General features: G+C 34.3%; 1 protein-coding gene across 2 annotated transcripts in view; it reads right to left on the bottom strand.

The window, feature by feature from the left end:
• The window catches only part of PPP1CB (protein phosphatase 1 catalytic subunit beta), a 76645-nt gene that overhangs the window by 36986 nt on the left and 26217 nt on the right, over positions 1 to 13442 (bottom strand). The gene's annotated exons all lie outside the window — the stretch shown is intronic.

The following is a 13442-nucleotide window of genomic DNA, read 5'->3' as shown; positions in this document are numbered from 1 at the left end:
AGGCTTTAAAGAAAATGTACGTACGCAAGATTTCTACCTAGTTTTCAAGTGGAGTACAAACTTAAACAAGTACTATTATATACACAATTTTACTAATGAAATGAACTTAATTTTCCCATTCAGTCATGACGAAAAAAGTACTGAAAATATAAAAGAGCATAGTTTGTAAGTAATGAACTATTAACTATGTTTAGAAAATTATTAAGGCATGGAAGGGAAAGACAAGCATTTATTAAGTCAGGCACTGTGCTAAGCTCTTTAAAATATTAAATCAGTTTATCCTCACAATCACCCTGGGAGGTAGGTGCTATTATTATCCCCATTTTACAGATGAGGAAAATGGAACAAGAGAGTGACTTGCCCAGGGTTACATAATTAGTAAGTGTCTGAGGCTGGACTGGAACTCAGGTCTTCCAACAGTGCCACCTACATGCCACAGTAATAATAGCTAGTATTTATATCACACTTTAAAGTTTACAACCTTGCTTTACTTATCTCATTTGTATGCACAGCACCTGGCGCATAGCTACTTAATAAAAAACAAAACTGACTGAATATTTAATAATTATTTGAATGAAGAACAAACTGAATCAAATTCAAATTGAACAAATTTGAATCGAGAAGGGAGAAACTAAAAGTAGGGAGCAGGGAGCTACAATAAGCCAGGTAAGAAGTGATAAGGAACTGAATTAATGTGATCATTGAGAGATGAAGTGGGAAAACTTGCCAAACCTGAGTATGATTAGATATGTAGAGGGAAAGTGAAGTTACAATTTCAAAAGTGTAAAGCTGAGAAATATGGTGGTACCCTCAATAGAAAAAGGGAAAACTGGAGAATAAGAAGGTGGGAAAGGAGAGACAGTGAATTATATTTTGGACATATGAGTCTGAAATGCCTATGTGACATTTAGTTTGAGATATCTCTATGGGAAACTCTGTGATAAACTACTAATGAGAACAACCTGTCAAGAAGCCAACTCATTCCTTACAACGTCCAAGTGAAGAAAATGTCTTTTTCATCCCAGAAGCTTAGTTCCAAGGAAAAGTCATAAATCTTTTTGAAAATAATGTATTTATCTGGTATGGATGTGATTGTAGTCAAGGCAGATTGTAAAGGACAAGCCAAAAAGCTGGTGTAACTAATGGAAAACCGAGAAATTAATGGAAAATGTATAGTTAATAATTTGGGAATATAACTCATTAGAGAGATTAGGACTAAAAACACAGATATGAGAGTGACTTTTATGGAGATAACTGAAACCAAAGGAACTGATAACGTCACAGAGAGGGTATATTGAGAAAACAGAGCCTATAACAGAGCACTGGGCGACACACAATTAGGGGACAGGAGATGGACAAGGAAGCAGAGAAAACTAAAGAATGGTTGAACAAATGGGAAGAGAGCCAAGAGAGTGAGAAATGTCACCAAAAAAGGGCCATATGAGTAACAAGTCTGGATGAGACATCTTCTCCAGTACCCACAACCTCTTAAACCTGAATAGGTTTAACAGAAATTATGCACCAATGACAAAGCAACTTAAGCTGCCAGCAGAGAAGGGAATCCAAAAGAAGGTTAAAAATAAACAAATCATAAACCCAAGAATTGATGATGTTCATTGACCTTGAGCTTACTCAGCACCCTTTCCCCACACTACCTGACTCAAGGACATGACACAGGTGTGCATCAAAACCTACCCCTACATGCCAGTGTCCCCTCCCTTACACCCTAACTCTAAGACTGGAAATTTGCTCATGCCTCCAGTCAGCATGGCCATAGTCCTTCAGGAGCAAAAGCCTGCCTAGAATTGTAATCCACAAGCATTAGTACTGCGAAGAGCTGGACTGGCTGTGCTGAGGGAAAAAGTCTCTGAACTGAGGAACAAAGGGAATGGAATAAAACACCAGGACAGGACACTGTGTATGTTAGGGGCTGTGCAACATTTTCTCAATATACCCTCTCTATGTTGTTCTGAGGGAAAGGGCACAGCATCCAGCTGAGGCCAGTTCCGATCACCCAATCACTGGGGGTGAAGAAATCTGGGATGGTAAACCATTACCAGTTTGGAATGAGGCTGACTCTGAGATCCAGACTTCAAGGAAACCATAATTGGGGGAAGGGAGTCAGGAAGGAAGTGATAAGAAAATTATTGGGGGATAGGGGAGGGAAGGGTAGGCAACCTGAAAGTACCAAAGATTCCTGGGAGAAAAAAATTCATAGACTTTGAACATAGATAAATCAACAGAAAAAGAAATATAGTTTAGAGATCTAATAAATGAGTTCAGGCATCTATGAATAAATACTGCAAAACAAAGGAAAATGATCCAATACTTGATGAAACAGGACTCTGTGGAATTTGAGGAAAACATGTAATCACAACACACTGTTCCTGAGTGGTTTAGAAGAAATGAGAACTTTGAGAAGAGAATTTATATTTTGCATAGCAAAAATACGCAAAACAAAAAACTTTGAATCTGAAATGGTCAGGCTTATCAAAGAACAAGAATATATTGGTCATATAAAAAGTAAGTAGAAGTGAAGGACAACCTAGAAGAAAAAAAGTATTAAAAGAAAATAAGCTCACTATAGGCAAAACACATAGATCTCAAAAACAGGAATTGGAGACACAAACTAAGGATCATAGGTCTCTCAGAATAACATCACAGGACAAAAAAAACCCTTATACCACAAGGATGGAAATAATAAGAGAACTGCTCAGAAATTCTAAATTTCTAAACAAAGAAAATGAAATTCCAATTTAGAGAATTCACAGAATGCCTCCAAGGCTGAAAACTCCAAGACACATAGTTGTTAAATTTAACAATTCAATTCAGAAACATCAGGTGCTGCAAGTCAGCAGAAGATTTTCAAATATAAAAGAAAGGATATTCCAATAAAATAAGACTATCCTCACACACACTGGTAAAAAGAAGAGGGAATGGAATAATGCGTTCCAAAGAGCACTGGAGCTAAGGATGCAGACCAGGGTGACCTATGTGTCACTTAAGCAAATGTGATCTTAACCATATAGGACAAAAGATTTAAGTTCAATAATAGAGTCTGAAACGTTTTTTAGAAAAACAAAACAAAACAAAACAGAACTGAAGAGATAATTTGCTTTTTCAACACCTCAAACAACAGAAAGGCAGAAGAGTGAATAAACACAGCAGGCAACGTCAGCAACACAGTGACAATATAAAGACCAGCAAGAGACTTCTTTCTTAACGTGCACAAGGGAACAGAAGTGAGGGTGGAAATCTGGTAGAGGTAAGTGAAGAGGTGGACCACTACATTGGCATTATGGACCACACTTGACAATACCCTGTCTACAATGCTTCTTTAATGGGATTACATTATAACAAGGGGAGATATATGAAAGAGGGGGGAAATAAGCAATGAGAGTAAAGTGACTTCTATAAACTCAGAAAGAGAAAAGCCTAAAGGAGAATAGATGAGGAGGAAGGGGGAAAGGCATACCTTGGAAGTGGGTTCCACTGATGAATACTCCTATAAATGAAGGGAGATGAGGACTACACACTGGATAAGGCCTAGGGATATGATGCTTGAAAAGTCTACTTGGGGGTGGGAGGGCTGAAATTCCTGGAAACAACTAGTACTTGGAGGAGTTGGGAGAGCAATGACTCAGAGAGATTTCCAGGCAAATGTTGGGGAAAAAAAAAGAGGGTTCAAGAAGGGTCCTACTATGGAACAATGTCCTTTCTGACACCTATAATAATTAGCATTATTCTGAAAGAGGCAAAATGAAAAAAGAAAATCCATAGGGTAAATCCTATACGAAAGTGGCAGAGAGCACCCAGAGAAAAAAGCCTAAATGGATACCTTAGAAGCTTTGATTACATGTAGAATACAGAGGGGAAAAAAAAGAGACCAGATGATTACAGAGGTCATGAATCAGAGAATAAGGGTATAAAACAGTGTACAAAGCAGGGTATAAACAAGAGAAGACAATGAGGATAGTGAGAGAAATCTTTTTTGGAAAGAGGCATAAAGAATGTAATTTTAAAAACTAATGAACAGAACCAGCTGAAGGGGAAGAGGAAAGGAAAAATTTACTTGACTAATAGGAAAAAAAAGTGGGGGAAGAATATATAACCAGATAAATGCAGAAAAGAAGTAATAATATCCTAAAGATAAAAAGATCAACATAAGCGATTGAGGGAAAGAGAACCAGTGGGGACAGAACCACCTTTAAAAAAAAAGATTATATCAAAAAATTATTTTATAGAGCTAGAAAAACCATAACAAAAATTCATCTGGAAGAACAAAAGGTTCAGAATACCAAGGGAATTAATGAAAAGAAATGCTAGGGAAAGTGGTCTAGCCATACTGTATCTTAAAACTATTATAAAGCAGCAATTATCAAAATTACTTGATACTGGCTAAGAAATAGAGCAGTGGATCAATGGAATAGGTTAGGTACAGAAGACAATATAGAAGTCAATGACTAAGGTGGTCTACTGCTTGATAAATGCAAAGACCAAACCTTCTGGGATAAGAACTCACTATTTGACAAAAACTGCTGAGAAAACTGAAAAATAGCATGGCAGAAACTGGACAGAAATCAACATCTTACACCCTACATCAAATAGAGTTCAAATGGGTACCTGATTTAGACATAAAGACTGATGTTATAAGCAAATTAGGAGAGCAAGGAATAGTTTACCTGTCAAGATTTATGAAGAATGGAGAAATTCATGACCAAACAAGAGTTAGAGAACATTGAAATGCAAAATGGATAATTCTGATTACATTAAATGGAAAAGTTTTTGCACAAACAAAGCCAATACAATCAGGATTAGAAGGGAAACAGAAAACTGGGAAAGAATTTTTCTGATAAAGGCCTCATTTCTAAAATATGTAGAGAAGTGAGTCAAACTTATATAAGAATACAAGTCATTCCTCAATTGATAAAATGGTCAAAGGATATGAAGTTTTCATTAGAAGAAACTAAAGCTATCCATAATCATATAAAAAAATGCTCTAAATCACTATTGATTGGAGAAATGCAAGTCAAAACAACTCTTAGGTACCACACATCATACCTATCAGACTGGCTAACATGACAAAACAGGAAAATTATAAATCCTGGAGAAGATGTGGGAAAACTGGAACACCAATTCATTGTTGGGGGGTTTGTGAACTGATCCAACCATTCTGGAGAACAATTTGGAACTATGCCCAAAGGGCCATAAAAAAAGTACGTACACTTTGACCAGCAATACCACTTCTAGAACTGTATCCCCAAGAGATCATAAAAATGGAGAAAGGACCCACATGCACAAAAATATTTGTAAGCAGCTGTTTGGGTGGTGGTCAAGAACTGGAAACTATGGGGAGGCCTAACAATTGGGGAATGGCTGACCAAGTTGTGGTATATGAATATATATACACATACATAAAAATAAAATGCTATAAGAAATGATGAGCAGAAATGACTTCAGAAAAACCTGGAAAGACTTATATGAACTGATGCTGAATGAACTGAGCATTGTACACAATTACAGTCACACCGTGCAATGACTGACTTTGATAGACTTAGCTCTTCTCAGCAATGCAAGGACCTCAAACAACTCCAAAGGACTCCTGATGGAAAATGCCATCCATATCCAGAGAAAGAAATATGGAGTCTGAATACAGATCTAAACATACTATTTACTCTCTTTTTTTTCTTTCTCATGGTACTCCCATTCATTCTAATGCCTCTACACAATATGTCTAATGTGAAAATATGTTTAAAAAGAATGAATATGTTGAGCCTATACTGGATTGCATGTCACCTTGGGGAGGAAGTAGAAGAGGGAGGGGGAGAAAATTTAAAACTTATGAAAGTGAATTTTGAAAACTAAAAATGAATTAGTTTATAAAACAAAAAAAGATTAAAGTATGAAGAAATACAATATTGTTTTTACAGTGGAGGATGGGGAAAAGTCTTTAAAAAAACCCACAAATTTTAGAGACAGATGGGTGAAAATGTAAATCTAACCTATAACTTTTATGTGAATGGATTAAACAATCCAATAAAATGAGAAAGTGACATAGTGGATAAGAAAACAGAACCCTAAAATCTGCTGCTTACAAGAAACATATTTAAAAAACAAAGACACACAAAAAATAAAATTAAAGAGATGGAAAAAAATTTACTATGCATCAAGTGGATTCAAAAATCCAAAACAGCAGGAGCTCTCATAAAGCTATCACACAAAGCAAAAACAAACATTTGAAAAGTAAAAAGGGATAAACAAAGAAACATCACACCTGTCAAACTGACTAATTTGACAAAACAGGAAAATGATATATGCTAGAGAAGATGCGGGAAAGCTGGAACAGTAATGCATTGTTGCATACCCTTTGACCCAGCAATACCACTTCTAGGGCTGTATCTCAAAGAGATCATACAAATGGGAAAAGAATCCACAGGTACAAAAATATTTGCAGCAGTTCTTTTTGTGGTGGCAAAGAACAGGAAATTGAGGGGATGCCTAAGAATTGGGGAATGGCTGAACAACGTGTGTGGTATATGAATGTAATGGTATATACTACAGATTATATGAATGTAATGGAATACTAAGAAATGATGAGCATGTGAACTTCAAGAAAACCTAGAAAGACTTACATGAACTGATGCTGAGTGAGGGGACCAGAACCGGGAGAACATTGTACACAGTTACAGCCACACTGTGTGATGGGCTAACCTCTGATAGATTTGGTTCTTCTCAGCAATGCAAGGTTCTAAAACAGCTCCAAAAGGCTGATGATGCAAAATGCTATCCACACACCCAGAGAAAGAATTACGGAGTCTTAATGTGTATCAAAGCATATCATTTACTCTCTCTCTCTTTTTTGTTTTGTTTCTTCTTTCTCGTGGTTCATTCCATTAGTTATAATTCTTTGCAATATGACTAAGGTGAGAATGTGTATGTAGAACCTATATCAGGCTGCATGACATCTTGGGAGGGGTGAGAGGAAGAAAGTTTGGAACTCAAAACCTTGTGGAACTGAATGCTGCAAACTAAAAGTAAACAAATAAATAAAAACACAGGGAAACTGTATTATGTTTAAAGGATTCATAGAAAACAAACCAACATCAGCAATACACATATGCCCTCCAGGTGCCTTAGCAGCCAAATTCATAAAGAAAACATTACCTGAGATTCAAAGGAACAAAATAGTAATAGGAAACTTAAAATATATCCTGCTATCAGTTTTGGATAAGACTAACAGAATGATAACAAAAGACAAAATATAGAACTGAGCTAATATCTAGAAAACTAGAACTAAACAGCAAAAGAATATGCTCATTTCTTTGCAAAAAACATTAAACTTCTTTAAAATCTTACAATATTACAAAAATTCAATTTTGCAAAATTTGATGATATGCTAAACACAGATATTGCAAACAATTGTAAAATTGCAGAAATAATTACTATACCCATTACAGACCATAATGAAATAAAGAGAAATTGATTCAGAGATAATAAAAACACAGACCCAAAGGAGACTTAAAGAAATCTTTGGGGAAGGAAGGAAGAGAATGTGGAACTCAAAGTTTTAAAAACAAATATTAAAAATTGTTTTTATATGCAACTGGGAAATAAGATATACAGGCAAAGGGGTATAGAAATCTATCTTGCCCTGAAAGAAAGTGGGGGGGGGGGGGGGGTTTGAGTGATAGAAGGGAGCACAGACTGGGAGAAGGGGTAATCAGAATGCAAGGCATCTTGGAGTGGAGGGGAGGGTAGAGATGGGGAGAAAATCTGAACTCAGAATCTTGTGTTAATAAATGTTAGTTAAAATAAACTAATATAAATAAAAAAATAAATCTCAAATAATGAGATAAAAAACAAATCATAAAAACAATAATTACATAAAAAGAAATGATAATCATGAAACAATAGGCATAATTTGTGGGATGTAGCTAAAGCAGGCTTCAGAGAGAAAAATCATACCTTTATAATCACATACACTAACAAATAGAAAAAGAGAGGAATAGTGAATTGAATATGCAATTTAAAATTAAAGAATCAACAAATACAAAATAAGCACAATAGAAGAGGTATTAAAAATTAGAGAGGAAATAGATAATTGGAGAGGGAAAACCATATAAATGATAATTAAAAACTAAAAGCTGTTTCTTTAAAAAGACTAATAAAACTAACCAACACTTAGCTAATCTGATTAAAAAGAAGAGAAAGAAAAATCAAATCAAATAGCAAATGGGCAAGGTGAAACCACACGCTAGGTAGTGCAGTAGAGAGTGTGCAGGTCCTAAATTCAGAAAGAACTCATCTTCCTGAGTTCAAATCCAGCCTTAGACACTACAGGAACTAGGTGACCCTGGGCAAGTTACTTAATAACCCTCTTTGCCTGTTTCCTCATCTGTAAAATGAGCTGGAGAAGAAGGAAATGGCAAACCACTCTAGCATCTTTGCCAAGAAAACCTGAAACAGAATCACAAAGAGTTAGGCACAACTTAAAAAAAATGACTGGGCTACAAAGACGAAATCTCAGCAAAAGCAGAATTGTTAAAAATCAGAATATACTATGCAGTTATATGCTAATAGGACTAAGAATGCAAAAGAAAGAGAAATTACCTTCAAAATGTAAATATCCTACCAAGGAGCAGAAGACCAGACAGAGATAGTAAATAACTTGATCTCAGGAAAGAAAATAAATTTGTAAAAGGAACTACCAAAGAAAAAAAATTCTGGACCTTATGAATTCACAGAATTCTAGCAAACTTTTAAAAATATATTAAATATATAAATTAAAATAAATAAAAATACAAATAAAATATAAAAATATAGTATTTTGTTTCCCCAATTACAATTTTTAACATTTGCTTTTTTAATATAAATTGAGTTCTAAATTCAACCACTCTCTCCTTCCCTCTCTTCCCCCCTTCCTAGGACAGTAAGCCATCCATCTATCAAATTTTTAAAGAACAATTAGTACCTATATGTCACAAATTATTCTCAAAAACTGAGAATCCTACCAGAATCTTTTTATGAAATAAATACTATTCTAATACCTAAAACACGGAAATACAAAACACGAAGAAATCATAAGTCAATATCATCAATGAATAATGACTCAAAAATTTTAAATAAAATCCAAACAGCCTACAGCAAATTATCCAAGAAATCAGTCTTTATAATTAAGTGAAACTTATACCAAATATGAAAGGATGGTGTCAACATTAGGAAAACAATCCACATAATCATATTAAAAAACTAAAACGTTTAAAATAATATGATTATCTCAAATTATGCAGAAAATGTACTTTGAGAAAGTTCAAGGGCCAAGTTTTTATGCTTAAAAACCTTATGAAATATGGATATAGAAGAACCTTATTAAAAGTATCTAGTTAAAATGAAAAACAAGCATCATATGCAATGGGGACACATGAGAACGTTTTCCAATAATAGGAATGAATCAAGTATGCCCATCTCCCTATTATTATTTGATATTGTTCTGGAAATGCTAGCAATAGCAGTCAAGAAAAGGGAATTAAATGGAGATAATAGCAATAAAATAAGAAAGGAATTAAAGGAAAAAAGACAGATAGAAACAGAAGATAAAATTACCCATTTGCTTAACATATGATAAGCCCCCAGGGAATCAGCAAAGACACTAAATGAGACATAGCTTCAGGAAAGTTGCAGGCTATAAAATAAATACTCAAAAATCAACAGCATTTCTATATAACAACAAAACACAAGAAGCAATAACATAAAGGGAAATCCCATTCCAAATAACTACAAAATGCATAAAATGTCTGGGGAATAACCTCCCAAAACATACAAAAGAGTTGTAAAGATCCAACTACAAAGCTCTTCTTAAAGAAATAAAAAATAAATAGCTGGAGGAATATTCAGTGTTCATGGCTAGGCCATTCCAATATAATAAAAATTACAATAACAAGATTAACATACACCTATAATATTATACTAATCAAACTACAAAGGGGATATTTTATAAAACTTGGTAAAATAATGATAGAATTTATTTAGGAAAATAAAAGATTAAAGAGTATAAAAGGAAACGATGAAAAGTAAGGATGAAGAGGGAATAGCTATTCTAGACTTCAGACTATATTATAAAGCAGCAGTCATCAAAACCATCTGGTATGTTGGTTAAAGAATAGAGAAATGAAACCATGGAATAAACCAGACAAGGGAGATTCAGAAACAGTAAAACTAAAAAACCCAGTGTTTGATGAAGTGGAAAACATAAATTTATCTAAGGAAAAACTCTCTGTCTGATAAAACTACTGGGAAAACAGAGAAACAATCTAAATTAGACCAACTTCTTACAGCACACTTCCAATATATTCCATATAGATACATGATCTTAATGTTAAAGATCATACTATTAAAAAAATTAGAAGAGAAACAGATCATATAATCATAGCTCTGGGTAACAGATATATTCTTAACCAAACAAGAGATAGAGGCAATTACAAAAAATAAAATATATAATTTTGACTACTTGAAACTGAAAAGCTTCTGCAGAAACAACATCAATGCATCTAGAAGAAGGGAAGTGAAAGAAATAAAACTAAAAGCTGGTTATTCATAACCACATTAAAAAATGTTTCAAATCTCTAATAAAGGAAATAAAACTAAGATTTCACCTCACACCCTGCAAAATGTCAAAAATGATCCCCCCAAATGGCAGTGGTTTATGATAGAGGGGTTGATAAATAGTTACACTAATACATTATCAGCTGAGCTGTGAAATGGTACAACCACTTTGGAAATTAATTTAAAATAATGCAAATTAAGTACCTAAAACGACCATACCCTTTCAATCAGAAACTCCATTACTGAGTTTAAACGGCAAGGAAGCTATGTATAAGAAAAAAGTCAGAATATTCCCCAAAATATTTATAATAATTTTTTTTTGTAACAGCTAAGAATTAGAAACAAAATGGAAGCCCATCAATTGAATGGTTAAATAAATTGTGGTACATGAATGTAATGAAATATTACTATGCTGTAAGAAATGATGTGTTGTATAATTGATATCATATCGCTTACCTTTCTCAAGGTGTGAGAGGGGTGGGAGGGAGAGAATTTGGAACTCAAAATATTTTTTTAAATCATGGTTAAAATTTTTTTACATGTAATTGGGAAATACTTAATGACATAAAATACATTTTAAAAGCCGTGTGTGATGAATGCAGAAAAGCATGGAAAGATTTACATGAACCGATGGAGGGTAAAGTGAGTAAAGCCGAGAAAACAATATATATAGTAACTACAACAATATAAATGGAAAGGATGACACACCAAAACATCATTTTGATGATCATGACAACACCAGAAGAGCACAAGCTGTACAAGTGTCATCCTTACCACAGACTCTGTGATCTAAAAACTGGGCTTAATTAAATTTGGAAAGGCTCACCACCAGTATGATGACCATTAAGTGATGAATTATTTGGCTAGGGTTCCAATGAAAAGATAAAAATTACAAAACAGCCTTCAGTTTTGCAGCTTCCACAGTAAGGCGGCAGAATGACAGAAACAGGAAGAGGTAGGTACCTTTAATAATCAGTACATTCAGAGCACTTAAAAATATTAATTTAATTTGGTATTCTAAGTGAGAAATCTTTGTCTAATAAGTAATTACTTAATACTCTACTATAGGAAACAAACCATATCAATAATGACATTCTCACTATAAATGGAACCAGAAGATGAGAAATTACAATTTAATGAAAGGACAACTTATAGGTTCTCTTCAGAGGCAGATAAATTTGAAACTTTCATTGTGCACTGGGACATTTTGTCATCTCAATGTGTGTGTTCTTCACTTTTCACAAGGAAAACTGAGATCCCAAAACGTTGATGGGAGATGTACAAAGTAAAATAACTTTTTAATAGCAACGGTAGAACTAGAACTTATGTCTTCTAACTCCCAGTCTGGTGCTCTTTTTATATAATTGAAAGGAACTTGAAAGGTCACCTAGAACCACCTCTTGCCCCCTGTCAATTCTAGAACAAACAACAGTAAAGGAAAAGGAAAATTATAATATTTGATTCTTTTTCCCCTTAGCTAACATATAGTGACTCACTATGAAGCATGGAGCATCGAGCTAAGTTGATAGCAAATCCAGAACCCAGAAATATATCATGTTAAACAGAACAACTATATCACATTGATACTTGCATGGGAAAATGTGATAAACTAGGAACAGTGGAGTAATGCAGAAGACATTATGTACAGACCCTGCACTAAAATATGTTCAAGGCAAAGGAATTTTGTGAACTTCTGTATTAATTAAAGTTTGGAAAGCTTCATAACCAGGATGGTGGCAATGCAACTAATTTTTCTGACCATAATAAGTTCTCAATACTACTTACCAAACACTGCAAAAGGTTGCAATCTGTATTGGAGGAGGAAATAGCCCCTATAGAATAAGGAATCTTTAAAGACATTTTAGGGGTATATGCCTAGCAAAGGAATTTTTGGATCAAAGGATATATGGACAATTTAGTTAGTTTCTTAGCATAACTGCACATGGTTTCTGGATGGCTAGACCAATTCACAGATCCACTAGCAATGACTGACTCAAACAACACCTCTCTTTTTCCATCTTCACAATTTTATAGAAATCTCATAGTTGTTTTGTTTTCTATTTGCTTTATTAGCAATAAATTCTTGCTTCAATCTCTTCTCACTCCAATACATATTCCAAACTGATTTCCTGTAAGTGCAGAATCAATATTATTATACCCCTACTTAAACTGTGATGGATCTCTATTACTTCTAGGATAAAACATCAACTCTCATTTATTTTTTAAAGCTCTTCTTCTACAATGGGCTTTTCAATTTAGCCTTTCAACACCTTACATTACTTCTCTTCTCATAAAGTCTAGTTAAACTGAATTCCTCCTCTTCCTTTCATATAGTACTCAGTATCTCTTCTCTCCATACCTTTGTACTGCTCCTCAATACATCTAATTTTCTTTCTTGCCTATATATCTTGGATATCAGAATCTTAACAGACATGTCTGGTGCAATGCTTCTTTCCCAATAAACTGCTTCCTTTTTTTATCTTAATTCTGTTCATTTTGTTTGTAAAAAAGCTTTTATCTTTGAGCATTCACAACTCCCTCCCCCTCCCCAGCCATAGGCGTGAATAGTCCCTGATCTACTTTTCTTATGGTACAACCTTTAATATTCAAGTCATGTAACATACTTTAAAGCTTGATCTGTATTACTAGCCTTTTCTTCATCACTTTCTTAAGACTAGACAATCACCAAAACAATACTTCAATTCTTGATTTACAGTGTTCAGTCAGCGAGTATGAGTTGGCTGTAGCACACAATTTGTCCTCCCCCAAGTAATTTATGTTTTGGGGTTTATCAAACATTGTGTGTAAGAAACAATGACTATGATAAATACAAAAAACAA

The sequence above is a fragment of the Notamacropus eugenii genome, chromosome 1 (assembly GCF_028372415.1).
Source record: "Notamacropus eugenii isolate mMacEug1 chromosome 1, mMacEug1.pri_v2, whole genome shotgun sequence".
In the NCBI taxonomy this organism is placed as follows: domain Eukaryota; kingdom Metazoa; phylum Chordata; class Mammalia; order Diprotodontia; family Macropodidae; genus Notamacropus; species Notamacropus eugenii.
This window is presented reverse-complemented; position numbering and strand designations above follow the sequence as displayed.